This window comes from Paroedura picta, chromosome 7 (genome assembly GCF_049243985.1).
Source record: "Paroedura picta isolate Pp20150507F chromosome 7, Ppicta_v3.0, whole genome shotgun sequence".
In the NCBI taxonomy this organism is placed as follows: Eukaryota; Metazoa; Chordata; class Lepidosauria; order Squamata; family Gekkonidae; genus Paroedura; species Paroedura picta.
Window position 1 is genome coordinate 77,870,119 of NC_135375.1, and position 14,702 is coordinate 77,884,820.

General features: G+C 42.2%; 1 long non-coding RNA gene across 1 annotated transcript; it reads right to left on the reverse strand.

Moving 5' to 3' along the window:
• Window positions 1-1,302: 1,302 nt before the first annotated feature.
• Window positions 1,303-14,033, reverse strand: LOC143841831 (uncharacterized). Its single transcript, XR_013232878.1, has 3 exons — window positions 13,940-14,033; window positions 7,580-7,738; window positions 1,303-1,683 (listed from the first exon to the last, which is right to left on the reverse strand). It is a non-coding gene; the product is annotated as an uncharacterized LOC143841831 (long non-coding RNA).
• Window positions 14,034-14,702: the final 669 nt, after the last annotated feature.

Sequence of the window (14,702 nt, forward strand, 5' to 3'; positions counted from 1 at the left end):
CTCTTAGGGAGGCCTTGAACCCCATTGGACTCTCTGCCAACAGGCTCCATCCCATGCAAACCCACCACAAAATGAGGCTAAACAGGCTCTGTTCCCATTAACCCTCCTATAGACCTTAGCCCTTCCACCATCCAAAATCCCCGTGCAATTGCAAGTCTCTCCCAGGTATGACTCTTGGACTCCATCGCCCGGGGAGAACAAACCAGCCCACAGGGCTGTCCAAATCCCATGTACCCTTGGATCACCACCTAGTCTAATAATCAGACTCCTTCACTCCCATTGTTCCAGGGAGACTGCCACCAACCCAGATCCTTTAATATTAACTTAAGAAGCTGCCAGCTGGACATCACCAGTAAGTCATTCTTGCCTGGATGAACTGAAATAACCTCAGGGTGCCTTGTCATTGACCATCCAATATGACAGTGCCAAGAGCCTGGCCACCTCATGCTGCGATATCCAAATACTCTGGATGCTGTTCCTAGGACTCAGGTGCATAACCCCTTTCTCTCTTGCAGCATGCCAGGCACAGGCAGTATGCAGCAGATTTGTTCTGGAGGCCAGGCACTCCCATGTACAGGTCAACTGGTCAGACCAACTATCTGCATTCTCAGAGGCCCTGCCGCAGGACATCAGGTTCGCTAAAAGAAGCATCTGCAGCCAAGTGCATCCAGTAATAGATGGGATGCCAGCACAGGAAGCCTCCCTCATAAAGGTGTCCTGGAATGCAAGACACTTCTTGCTGCAGTGTCCAGCCAGGTGATGCAAATGTAATGACTGAGACACTAGTGGCCACTACAGCCTGAGCTTGCAGTATACCCAGCTCCTCTATTGCCCCAGAGAGTGGGACCAAAACCAATGAGATGAAATTAGTTCAAAAGAATTTTTGGCTAAATATCCAGAAGCTTCTGACAGTTAGAACGGTTCCTCGGAGGACAAGCTTCCTTGGGAAGTGGTGGGTTCTCCTTCCTTGGAAGTTTTTAAGCATAGGCTAGATAGTCATCTGACAGAAATGCTGATTTTATGAAATTAGGCAGATTGTGAGTGGGTGGGCAGGAAGGGATGAGCCAGTGTTTGTCTCTTGTGGCCCCTCCTTGCATACCCAGGGAATTGCTGATCACCACTGTGGGATGGTAGGTGAATTTCCTCCAGATCAGGCTGGATTCTGGAGATTTTTGGATTTTGGTGAGGGGATCACTTGGACATGAAATTGGTGGGTCTCTTGAATTGTGCATAAAAAGAGATGTCAACAGGTCTTTTGCCTCATGAATATGTTCCATTCTTCTATCTCCTCACTACAGGATGAATTTTGCCACTTGAGATGGGAGGATCCCACATTTGTTTAAACATAAGATAACCTTCAGTTAATTACTTCTCAAAGAACAATGGGAGAAGAAACAGAGATACAACAATGTAATTTTTATGGAAGCAACTATTTCATAGGCCTGTGGATGTTTTAACACTTGATTTACATTCATTGAGAAATGGCATCTGTTAAAATGATGTCCATTGATGGGTTTGAGAAATTTTCCAAAATGAATGTCTGGTAGGGTTTCCAGTGATGGCTTCAAAGAAACATGTTCACTTGCAAGATCAATATGGAAGCACAGATCTCGGCAACAGCATTCTGCATGTGTAGAGTCCAGCTGAGAAAGAACAGATGCACAGCCTCTGTTTCCTCGGTTACTAATACCACATAATAGATGGAGAAAAGAGGAAATATTCATTATGCTCACTTCTAATTTTAAATGGTAAATAGCAGTTGCTGTGATGTATGAGGATTTAGCTGCATGGCTCCAATTAACGTAAGTAGGAATCGTGCCGTTTAAGGCTCATTTATGGAACTGGATACAGTTAAGCCTCTCATGCTCTAGAAAGAAGAGGTCTTTGATCACTAGCAATTAACATTATGTACGGAGGTTGATTGTTTTGAATTCACAAGAAGAATAAGTATGCATTTTGAACTGCCCCGCAGAGCACTCTGAATTCATTCATTCTGATCCATCATGCATTTCCTCCCAAGATTCATCTGACCTCCATACAACTGAGAGCCAGTCTTCATATGGTATTCTGCTATGGGCCTGTCTGGGTCAGTTTTTACTCTGACCAGGACTGCCAGTCTCCAGATGATGCTGCAAGATCTCCTCTCTAACAGTTCCCCTGGAGAAAATGACTTCTTCAGAGGGTGGATTCTACACAGGTGTCGAACTCACTTGGTACAAGGGCCGGAGTGAACATAAATGTCACTTTGTCAGGTAAGTGTGACAAAAATGTAATGGTATTACATTTTACCTTGCCCCACACCCCTCCACAGCACCTAACCAACTAGCCTTTTCTCAATATGCACAAGAGGTTTTGCACAGCACAAATGCTATTTCCTGACAATCAAAGCGCAACGACCAGACATTCTCATGGCTCTTTAAAAACTAACACATTTTGGAAGCTTTTAATGAGCTGGAGTATGAAGGGATGCATTCCATTGATGCAGGTCCTTAAAGGTCATCCCTGATGTTATTGCTGACAAAATGTCCTCTGGAACAAAACCGTATTATGGAGCCTTCTGAGAATTAGTTTAAAAAGGGCCCATCTCAGTGCTGAGAGATTATTCCAGAGAACTGGAAGCATAGCAGGTAGGTCCTGTGTCTGGTCAGAGGTTTTATGCACATCCTATATGACAGGTCTTGTTGAGGGAAGCAAAGCTAATACACCAGAACACTCTTCCTTCAAGTATAGGAATGTCAGTCCCCTGGTGGGACCAGAAGATCCCCCGGAATTACAAATAATCTCCAGACTAAAAAGACCAGTTCCCTTGGAGAAAATGGCTGTTTTGGAAAATGTACTCCACACATCATACAACATTGAGGTCCCTCCTCACCCCAAATCCCTCCCACTCCCAGCTCCACCCCTAAATTCTCCAGGCATTTCTGAACCCAGAGCTGGCCCCAGGTTCTGGACAGCTCTAAAGGTAATTAACAGTGCCTTAAACTCAGCCTGCAAACTACAGGCAGCCAATGAAGTTGTCTCAACACAGGTATGTGCTCACAGAAGCGTGTTCAAGTCAGTTAATGAGCTGCCACATTCTCTACTAACTGTAGTCTCTGAAATGTCTTTATCAACTTGGAGGTCACCCAGCAACAGCAGAATATACAGTTCAAAGTCAAGTCAAGACTCTTGACATCTGAGATAAAAAATACAAGCAAATGATTTGATTATTATAGTACACATGAAAGAGAGAATTGCTACACTGTTTACCACTCAGCAGAGGCTATATTTGGTGACAGTCTTCTACAAACACATTATTGAAACAATAATGTAGAAAGAGCTATAATGTTATCATTGTACTCCCAAATGGCCATCAAAAGCTGAGTGTATATCGCTTCACTCAGAATACCAACAGGCAAAACTAACACAGGAGTAAACCCATTGTATTTTATTTGCCATTAGCCTGCCACAAGCCATGAACCAGGGGATAAAATATGTGAAATTCACATGGTCATTTGTGACCAAAACCAGGAACCAAGATTGCCAAATAATTGGCCTGGGCAGAAGGTGGAATTGAAATGGACGTGAGGCATTCACAAGGATATAAATGCTTAAGGGCCTGGCCCAGTGGGAAGGAGCCCTGTGAGAGCTCCACTGAAAGGAATGACAGCTGCACAAGAGCACAGCCACATTTTTTTTGCTGGATTGTTTCCCCTGGTCTGTGCCCTAAATATCATGGTGTTTAAATTTCCCTTTATGAACTAGAATGTCACAAAAAATTCAGGTGACATGTGGGAAAACACGATTGGTTACCCTGGGAAGATGGTAATGAATGGGTATGAATGTCATTGGCAGGGACAGAACAGCCAAGCTAGGCCGCTGGCTGGCTATTAATAGAAGATAGCCAGAGGGAACTTAACAAATTGCAATGGAACATATTTGTAATGTGTGGATTATATATTTTTTTAAAAAATACTGATTTGTTTAGAAATATGCACAATGAATATTAAATTGGGTCCCTTCCATTTTTGGGATGTTTAGTCCTAATGAGTTTGGAGGGTTTTTTTTTTTTTAATATCACTTGATGAATTGTTTTGAATTTTTCTGACACTGATATGGGCAGGCAGATGCATCCCTTCATATGGCTGCACCGGGAAAACAAGGAAAAGCTTAATGAGCTGGCTTTTAGTAAAGTGCCACAAAAGGAGAACAGTCTAAAGGAAGAAATGGTTGCATTTGAAAATGTTGTTTTAGATCTGTGTAAAAGTTCAGACGCTTCTTGATATGCTTTTAAGTGCTGGATACATAATAAATCTGCTTTTAACCAGGACACATTTTATATAGGAAAAAAGACTCCTTTTAACAATGGAATAAATAAATAAATTCAAGGGTACTGTCTAGTAACTGTGTGTGCTGTACTTCTCTCCTGAAGGATATTTTTCTACACCGATATTGGCTAATGTTGAGCTTGTGGAGACCTCTCCTGGTGAAATATTTCATAATGTGATTTGAGCTGGAAGATGAGGACACATGAGGAGACTTGGCCTAGTGATTAATATAGATATTTTAACCACTTGTTAACTGTAGTCTCTTGTTAAAATGATATTTAACTATTCAATATTTTTTTGTCTTTGTCTTTGTCTAATGATATATGATGTATTTCATACCTCTCAAGTTCAGGATGGGGGAAGGGGAATCATTTCAAGATTAATATGCTCGAATTGTAATTTTTTTGATATAATGGCAAATAGGTTCTCTGTCTGAATTGTTGTTCACCTGAGTCACTCTGTTAACTGTTAGTCCCACAGTCCGATTCAGTAGCAAAGTTTAGTCATGTAACCTGAAGAAATAAGTAGACTTATAGACACTGGAAATGGCTTTTCCTAACTCTGAATAATCACCACTACTTCAGAATTGTATTTAAAAGCGCTTTGCATTCTCTGAGAGTATTCAGATGAATCGTGCTTCACAACTAACCTACAATGTTTACCCCTGGAGCTATCTCTGTGTTACATGTTGTCTATCAATACTAGGATCCAGCTTTCTATGGAAAAGGCTAATTCTTTTGGATTGACCAGATCTTTCTTTGGGATGGCTGAAAAAATAGGATGTGCAGTTGGAAATTTAATAATTAAGATTACACAAATGATAGCCCATTTGTAAGACAATTAATGCTTCAATGCTTCAAAGAGAATTCTGTCTGATTTCAGGAGAGGCTGTAAGCATTCTGATCAGACCCTTTTTATAGTGCCTTGCTGTTGGCTTCAGTTTCTAGAAGACTTGGAGAACAGCCAGGTCAGGCAGGAGTTCTTCCAGAATTACAACGGATCTCTGCACTACAGAGATTGGTTTCCCTGGAGATAATGGCTGCTTTTGAAGGTGGATTTCATGGAATCATACCCAACTCTCTCCTCCTCAAACCCTGTTGTCCCCAGGCTCTGTGTCCAATTGTCCAGGTATTTCCCTACCCATAGTTGACAACCCTATGGGAAGTGCTGTGAAGGAAGACAGTGATTCAGCAGATGTGTGAGTGACACAGATATAAGCCAACTAGAACAGCACCTTTTTGAACATCAACACAACCATCTTAGATTTTTTGAAAGGGCTTTCTTATGCTCTACAGCAGGAGTAGTCAACCTGTGGTCCTCCAGATGTCCATGGATTACATTTCCCATGAGCAAATGCTGGCAGCTTTCATTTGAATATTTAAAATTGTATCATTCATCCACCACATGGGTTTATTACCACACTGCTCATTCATGTATTGTTTTACTAAGAGCATAACAGTGAGTAGGTAACATGGCTGTCAATTGAGCCAGCTTGGTGTAGTTATTAAGAACAGTGGCTTCTAATCTGAACAACCGAGTTTGATTCCCCACTCCTCCACATGCAGCCAGCTAGGTGGCTTTGGCTTAATCACAGTCCAGTTAGGGCTATTATCCCAGAGCTGTCATGTTCTCTCAGTCTCTCTACCTCACAGGATATCTGTTGAGGGGAGATGAAGAGAAGGCGATTGTAAGTCACTTTGAGACTCCTTTGGGTAGTGCAAACCAGAGTATAAAAACCAACTCTTATTCTAAAATGTGTTAGATGAGGACTTTCATGGCATAGGCTGAGGCTACAGGCCATATTTACTCAAAAGTGAGGCAACCCTGAATATAAATCCCCCCCCAAAAAAGTTATACACCAAAATATTTTTTTCAAACAGGATGCACCTCTAACTTGTATATAAATGTTAGTCAGTTCCCACTTTTCTTTTTAAATGGCATACCTGGAGATCGGGGGAACTAGTCTTGTATTGGCGTTAATACTGTAAGTGCCCTGACCTGGATGTCCCAGAATAGCCTGATATTGTCAGATCTTGGAGGGTTGGCCTTGGTCAGTATTTTGATGGGAGACCACCAAGGAAACCCAGGGTCACTATGCACAGGCAAACCACCACCTCTGGATATCTCTTGCCTTGAAAACCCCATGGGGTCACTTTGTTGCAACTCAACAGCACTTTACATACAAATACTGTAATTACTGTAAAATCCTAAAAGAATCCTCACATTCACACTCATTATAAATCATTAGACTAATCATAGGTTTTTAATGACTGCTTCAGTTGTCTTATTAAGCAAGATATCAGAAATCAGGAATAAACAGCAGAAAGCCTTTTTCTGTTTATCTCTGAGAAATGCAAGACACCAGAAGGCAATGTGCATGTGATTTTCAAACCAAGTCATGCATGGTGATCAAACTCTTGTTCTGTTTACTGACCTGAATCAAATCTACCATTTTCCTTGTTCATATGCCATGGGGACCAATATTGAAACATGACTTGAATTTTAGATTGGAGACCTGCATGTGTGTGTTTGTGTTTAAACAGTATTTATTTTGATGCTGCTTCTGATGCCGGGATTCTGGCTGCACTGGACTTGTCAAATTACTGCACTGAAGACCAATTCACAAAACAAATTTACCATGACAAGATGTGGGTAACTGTGACTGTGCTAAGAGTTCAATGTGTAGCAAAGTAGTTGTTGAGTCAATATGTATAATGTGATAACAGGTCACCACACAAACACAAAGCTTCTCCAAGTGGATTAGGCAGTAATGGTGCATGGTGACCCACAGTCCAACCACATATCAGTAGGTAGACTAGTGAAATGGCTTTTAGGGACTCTAGTGAAGCCATATATTCAAGACAAAGTACCATTTGAGAATTTCATTCATAAATCCCTTGTAAACTCATAAAGCGCTATTGAGCTTAGCTCCAGACACCCTTCTTAGGAAATTGTTGGACTACTTAGTTTGCACACAAAATCCAAAAGGAACGATTGTTAGGAAACATTCCAAAGTATCTTTTGACTCAATGCTTTAAAATAAAATTAAAGGGACAGATGAATACTAGACTGAAATGAGACATGTGAAGATATTTCATGTCTCATTAAGGGATTTGTGTTCATTGTTAATTCTACTGGATATTATTAGTTGAATATATTGATTTGTTCTCTAACATCACTGCCAACTAATTAGTAGTTCTTAAACAGCACTCTCTATCCTTCCCCCCCCCCCCAAAAAAAAACCTCCCAGAAATCTGAAGAGGAATAGTTACATTCTGTTGAATTTCCAGCAGGATGCCCTTGGGTCGACAGCAAGATAGGAACTTAGTCTTTTACACGTCTTATATCTTCTCAGGAAACAAGATGAGTATTTGAGAGCAGAAATCTTCATCTCCGATCCAGAAAGATTGGTGGTTACAGCCTTCTATTCCCTGCAAAGTTCAACAATATAAGGTGGGAGGAATCTTGTGCACTTGATTGTCCTCTGTCCTTCAGCATACAGACTTGGGTCCCTCCTTCTCAGCTCATTTGTTCTCCCTCAGACTCTGTCAGACTTCTAAGTTGAAAAAAATACTATTTAAAAACTTCTTATCTCATACAATCATCCTGCCATCATTACTCCACACACTGCATCACCCGTATAGCAGCAGCTAGAGTGATAAGACTTCTGGAGTTTCTCTAAGCCAGAAGAATGTTTCAGGGTTTCTGAACAAGAAAAAAACATTGAGAAAGGCTTGTCTAGAAGTTTGAAATAGCAGCCAGCATGGCCAGACCAGGATTGGTTTTAATGATAATAGTGACTTGAAGAAGAAGCCCCATGAAAGAGAATGAAGACATGTTTATGTGAGAAGGCCAAAGCCAATGCATCTTCATTAATTGTAATGACAGGATAGGTTAATGATGTTATTAATCACCTAGCTCTAAATTAATATGCCATTATTTATTGCCTTAATCAGTGTCACAGTCAAACCACCATTAAGGTTTCTGTGAAGTTTATAATTGTAATCTATGGGAAATGCGTGTTTGACAACCATTTCATTAACATGAACAATGATGTATGAAGACCATGTCTTTCCCAAAGCGCTATTAAATTCTAGATTGGTATGTTCCCAGCCTGACGCTCTTTATTTGCTAGCTCCCTTGCCTGACAATAGTAATTCTTCATGCAAGAAATCTGGAAGTGTCATATCACTAGCCATAGGATCTAGCTTCTAAACTCTGAAAGAAGAATCAGTGTCCTCCAGAATGTGAAAGCAGGCCTGGCAAATATGAGGTACAGTACAAAACACAAAGAGTTTCTGTTCAATTTCTTGCAACACATAAAACTGCTCTTCTGGTCCAAAATCAATAATCAGGGATTAATCAGTAAAGTTTATTATTCATTTTATTTTTCCCATTTTTAAGGTAAAGGTAAAGGTATCCCCTGTGCAAGCACCAAGTCATGTCTGACCCTTGGGGTGACGCCCTCCAGCGTTTCCATGGCAGACTCAATACGGGGTTGTTTGCCAGTGCCTTCCCCAGTCATGACCGTTTACCCCCCAGCAAGCAAGCTGGGTACTCATTTTACCGACCTCGGAAGGATGGAAGGCTGAGTCAACCTTGAGCCGGCTGCTGGGATTGAACTCCCAGCCTCATGGGCAAAGCTTTCAGACAGCTGCCTTACCACTCTGTGCCACAAGAGGCTCTTCCCATTTTTAAACCACTCTCCTAATAGGCCAGGTCAGGGCAGTATACAAGATCAATAAAGCAATAATGTAATTAAAATTATATATTGTTGTTGTTGTTAGGTGCGAAGTCATGTCCAACCCATCGTGACCCCATGGACCTCAATCGCTCCCAACATTAGGCTCTTCTCCAGTGAGTTCATATATATAGCTAATAAGACTGTAACCAGGTTAAGATGTAAACATGAGAGCAGTTTTTTTTAAGGGGGGGGGGACTGTTAGAAGTTATTTGTAGAATAACTTAGTAGAAGAGCTGTCTTACAAGCCCTGCAGAACTGTACCAGCTCTGTCAGGGCTCGGATCTCCTCCAGGGGCTCATTCCACCAAGTACAGGCCAGGCCAGGACTGAAAATGAGGGCAGATGTACTTCCTTGGGGCCAGGGACTGCCAGCTGGTTGGTGTTTGCAGAGCAGAGCCCTTTACGGGGGACATAGAGAGGAAGTCCCTCAAGTACACCGGGCCGAGACCACAAATGGCCTTAAAGGTGAGCTTCTGATAATGATCTTACTCATGATTTCCTTCCTTCCTTCCTTCCTTCCTTCCTTCCTTCCTTCCTTCCTTCCTTCCTTCCTTCCTTCCTTTCCTTCCTTCCTTCCTTTCCTTCCTGATACGAATTTCTGATTTTGGTGCCATAAGTTTAATTTTTTGGCCAGTAGTCCACTTCTCACCAGCACCCTAGTTCTTTACTGCTAGCTCATCAGCTGCCCCAAACGCAGTAGCATTATCGATTTCATTTATTTAAATTTCCATGCAGTTTCTTGCCTGGTCTCCATGGTTTCTCAGTTCTGGTCACCTCAGCAGAGTGACCACTCTCCTCCTTTTGCAGCTGATCTTGGTGGAGTTGAAGCCATTCTCTAGCACAGCCCCTCTGCATACTCTTCCAGATTCTACCAGATTTATTTATAAGTCTCATGAAATTTCATCTTTAATGAATCTTTTTAATGTGAAATTCAGTAATATCACAAGTCTTTTTTACTCATCTCTGTGTAATGAATTATGGCCTAGAGATACAGAATCCTTATGTTATGAAATCTTCCTTTTATGTAACCAGATTTTTTTTTCTTTTTGCTGTTAAATATCAACATTCCTAGTGAAGACTGGATGATAATCAATTAGATTGTGTGGGAAGCCACTGCCTAGCTCCGGATAGAAGTCTTCAAAGAATCCCTGGGTGTCAGGGCTCTTAATAGACAGTGACTTGCATTACCTGCACATTTTTACAGCTAGTTTTGCAGCCATTAGGACTGGAAATGTGAACTATGTAGGAACCACACTGAAGGAGAAGTTACCACGTTTTCCCTCCCACTTTGTAAATGATGCTTTTCTCATCCACCCACAGCTTTATTACTGGTCAGACAGAAAAGCACTTTCAACAACAATGAAGTTATTGCTTTTCCTTTGTATTTAGGCATACTGGCTGCTTTAAACATTGTTAGCACTCTGTATACTTTTAATAAATTAACTGCCTTTTATCCACTCTTTTAAAAAAGAAAAGCCATGTTAAATTGCAAAACCATGCAGAGAGTAGGAAGGAAAAGGAATGTGATGCTATAACCACTAACCAATAGGTGCTGTGCAGAACTAATTTGCTCTATGCTCCGTTCCATTCAGAAGATCTGGCCAGAACTTTAGCACCAACTGGATAATCCCTGTCTGCAGAAAGCTTAAGATAACTGTTTGTATTATTATGTATAATGGCAAGCCCAAATACAATGATGCTTCAAATTCTGTGCCCTCCAATGCAGTGATGCCTGCCTTAGAACAGGCAAGGGAAACAGAATGAAAAACTTGATCTCAGATCTGGTCAGAAGAATGAAACTGCATTTGCCTGCAGTGTCAGGAAGGTATTTCTTTAGTTGTTGCTTTTTCTGCACTATATTTAACCTTCTTCATGAGATAAACACATGACTAGTATCACAGACTGCTCATAGTTTGCCCTAATACCTGAAGGAATTCCAGCCTCCTAATCTATCCACCACATGACTTTAAAAGTACTGGTGGTGGAGTCTGCATTTTATAGTGAGACCCCAGCACTCTGTTGCTAAGGAGCCAGATGTCAGGCAAAAACAAGAGAGAAGAAGATACTGGGATTAGGAACGCTTCAAAAAGAAACTTGTAAACTTTAAAGACAGAAAGCTGGACTGTGTTTCCGGAATGAAAATAAAATGGCTTGGGATGCACTTTCACATAAAAAAAATTAAAAGGCACTATGACACAGCAATTAAAATGGCCTTGGTTCCAAAAATACAATGCCTCCCCCGCCACCTGGCTCAGGCAGAGCAGGGAAGGCATGCATGTAGTCTTGTGCAGCTTTGTCAGGCGGCCTGGCGAGTGCATGAGTCAGCCTGGCTGTGGGGGCATGACCAGCAGTGTGGCAGCTTAAAAGGAGGGCCTGCTCCATGAGTCGGGCTCTCTTTGCCAACTACTGCTTTCTTTGCTGCTCTTACCCCCCTCCCTCCCTTCCAGCTGGAAAGGTTTTTTTACTTTGGGGGTGATCCTTTGGGGTGGAGTCTGTGCCTGTGGGCCAGGCTCCTCCTAGTCTTGGGAGTCTCCCTACAAGGCTGCGAATGTGCCAGATCAGCGACATCTTCCCAGATGGGCAGATGGCTGCCACACATGACAAGGTGGCTAAGGGGGACCCCAACAGAGGCTGATGCCTATGGGCTTCTCCTAAGTGGCACTTTCCTGGCGGACTGGCAGGCCTGTTGGAGAGGGGGACCTTGACAGGCATGTCGCTTGGTCCTGCTCGTTTTCCCATGGGATGCGGTCAGCCAGGGATGGAAGGGAACTGGTCCATTGGATCCAACCCCCCTCACCCCAGTGTTAGTTCTGCCATGCATTTGTATCTTTATAAATGCTGTGGCCTCATCCATGCCAAACTCACTGCCTGTGTTTTCTTTGAGCACCAGATATGTCCCTCTCCTTACTCAACAAATTTATAACAGGGCTTGAGTCAGTCTTCCTCTTTCTCTCTTTCAAGATAACCTACCTCAGAGGTTTTGTGTGAGAATCAATGGAAGTGAGAGAACCATGTACAGCTTCATCCTTGGGGGTGGGGGGGGAAGGGGAGGATAAAAAATGACATTAAAAAGTCCAAATAGAACTCCTTATGCTAACCTTAAATGAGACTGGGCCTCTGCACACTATCCCTGTGTGTACAAACTGAACATGTGAACAGTGGGAGAGGGCGTAAGCATAGGGTTGCCAGCTCTGAGTTGGGAAATACCTGGAGACTTTGGGGTGGAGCCAGGAGTGGGGAGGATTTGGGGTGGGGAGGAACCTCAGTGGTCTATAATGCTATGGAGATTATCCTCCAACTCAGCCATTTTCTCTAGGGGAATTGATCTCTGTAGCCTGGAGATGAACGATAATTTCAGGGGATCCCTGGCATCCCTATATACAAACTATGCAAAGTATTCTGGGATGTATCCTAGAAAGCAGATTTCGTTAGCCTAGGGAACTAGCCAAGTGTTATTCTTTGCTGTCATCCCATTTGCACTCTTTCCCATGCAGCATCATAAGAGGACTGATAGAGGATTCCAAGCTTATTTTTCATTTCTAATCTTTTGTGGAAACCCAGGTAGGTTTTCAAGGAATCACAAGAATCCCCAAAACAGTTGGGAAGCCATTGTTTTAGCTTCAGTCAACAACCTATATAGTAACAGGGTAGTCCAGGTTTCACCCATGCTGTAGCTCTGAAATAAATAGAGTGTAAATTGCAGCTGTTAATACAGAGGGTCATTTTATTTCAAATGATTAAGTGTATTTTACAGTATATAGCTACAGTGTGGAGTATTATAAAGCAGTGGCTATTTCTTTGCTTCCAAAATTCATAAACAGTCTCAAAGTTATTACCAAGTTGACAAAAATGGAATAATGTATAAACATATGACTGGGAATAAAATAAAAGCTTGTTCAAGGGAATTTGCTAAGGGCCATATATATGTATTTGGGGCATCACTTAGCCAAGTCAGCTGCCCTTTCGTGATTATTATACTGTAGATCATTCATACATTTTTCTTTGCTAGATGAGAAGAAATGCCTGCCACTTTCAGGCTACAAAACCCCTGCGTTCATTTCAAAAGGTCTCTTTGTCAGCACAAGGGCAGGAAATAGAAGTTAATACATGTCATTCATGGCTCCTCCAAGCACCCAGGACTTACGCCTTGGTTATGTAAATGATTGTACCTAGCAGAGAACAATCAAAGGACCATCTCACACCCTGGCAGAAATGTGACATCTTGGAGAGGACAAAGACTGGACGATGGGAGATGCCAGATAGTACAGCTAACATCCCAGACAAAGTTCCTAAGCCCATTTCCACACTGGAGGCTCCACGCTGGCGTGCAGGCTGGAGTTTGATCCGGGCAGGTAGCCCCGCCTCTTTGTGCTACCACACCAGGGTGCATTTGGTCCAGCATACCTCATCCACCTTGGATTTGTGCTCCTGCATGGGAGCCAGGGCAGTGAAGTTCAGGCAGGCTTTCCTGACAGCCCTGGAAAGGTTTCCTGAATGGATGGGCGTACACACACACACACCAGGCCCATCATTTATATGGTTAAATTACCCATGAACGTATTTAGTTTGGGCCTCAGGCATGGTTAAAATTAATACTCTTTGATATAAAAACCAGCGTGATATAGTGGTGACAATGTTGGACTAGTGTCAGACCCCTCTTCTTGACATGTGGGTGATTTTGGGCCAGCCGCACTCATTCAGCCTAACTTACCTCACAGAGCTGCTGACAGAATAAGATGGAGAAAGGCACAAGTAGCAACAGTGCCCTAAGCTCCATTTTCTAGTAACTTTGTATAGTAAACTGTAGATCTCTGAACTTAAATAATCTCAAAACTTATCATTTCCAATTGAACAACGAATCTCCATTCTTAATGACCCAAATGCCTTACCTATTAATAAGCAGAAGATAAATAACAGCTTGTGTTCGTGGCTGCGTGGCTGTTAGTTCAGCATTTAGAACGGAAGAACTAGTGAGAACTGACATCATACAAATAGGAATCTCCAGGGGGGAATGGTGACAGCTGTTATTTTGGAAAAATTTCAAAGTGTCTACACCTGACACTTGCTTTTAATTTACACCTAGCTGCTATGTTCTTTCAGGTCTCCCTCAAGCCTCAGCAGGCATCCGTTTGTCACCTATCATACATCATTCTGAAAGTCCAGATACACATCTCAAGCCATTAATGCTCTGTTTGGGGAAGGCAATCATGGATCCAGTCAGTTACGCTGAGGAGATTAACTCAGGCATGAAGCCAAAGATCGAACATGCAGGAACTGTGCAACTGGGGAGTCCCAGGAGCAGCACCGTCCCTATCCGGCTCCAGGCCACAGATTGGCAGGAAGCCAGTTTATATTAGCAGTTGCTACGTGACCCAAATCTGAGTAGATTTCGGCCTAATCCTTATTTATTGGAAGTAGGACCCATTGCTTTCCAAGGGACTTTGAAATGCAATCTTCACTTTCAGCATGGATCCTAAATCAGAAAATCAGGGACAAGTATGGGACAGGCCCCTAGAGAAACAGCATATACATAAAGGAACCTCGGTATTCATATACAAACAATGGAACCAACACCAGCAGATAATGATAATTTTTTTTCAAAGATACCTATGATTTTACTTTGAGCTTGGAACCAAAATAGGTTTCTATACT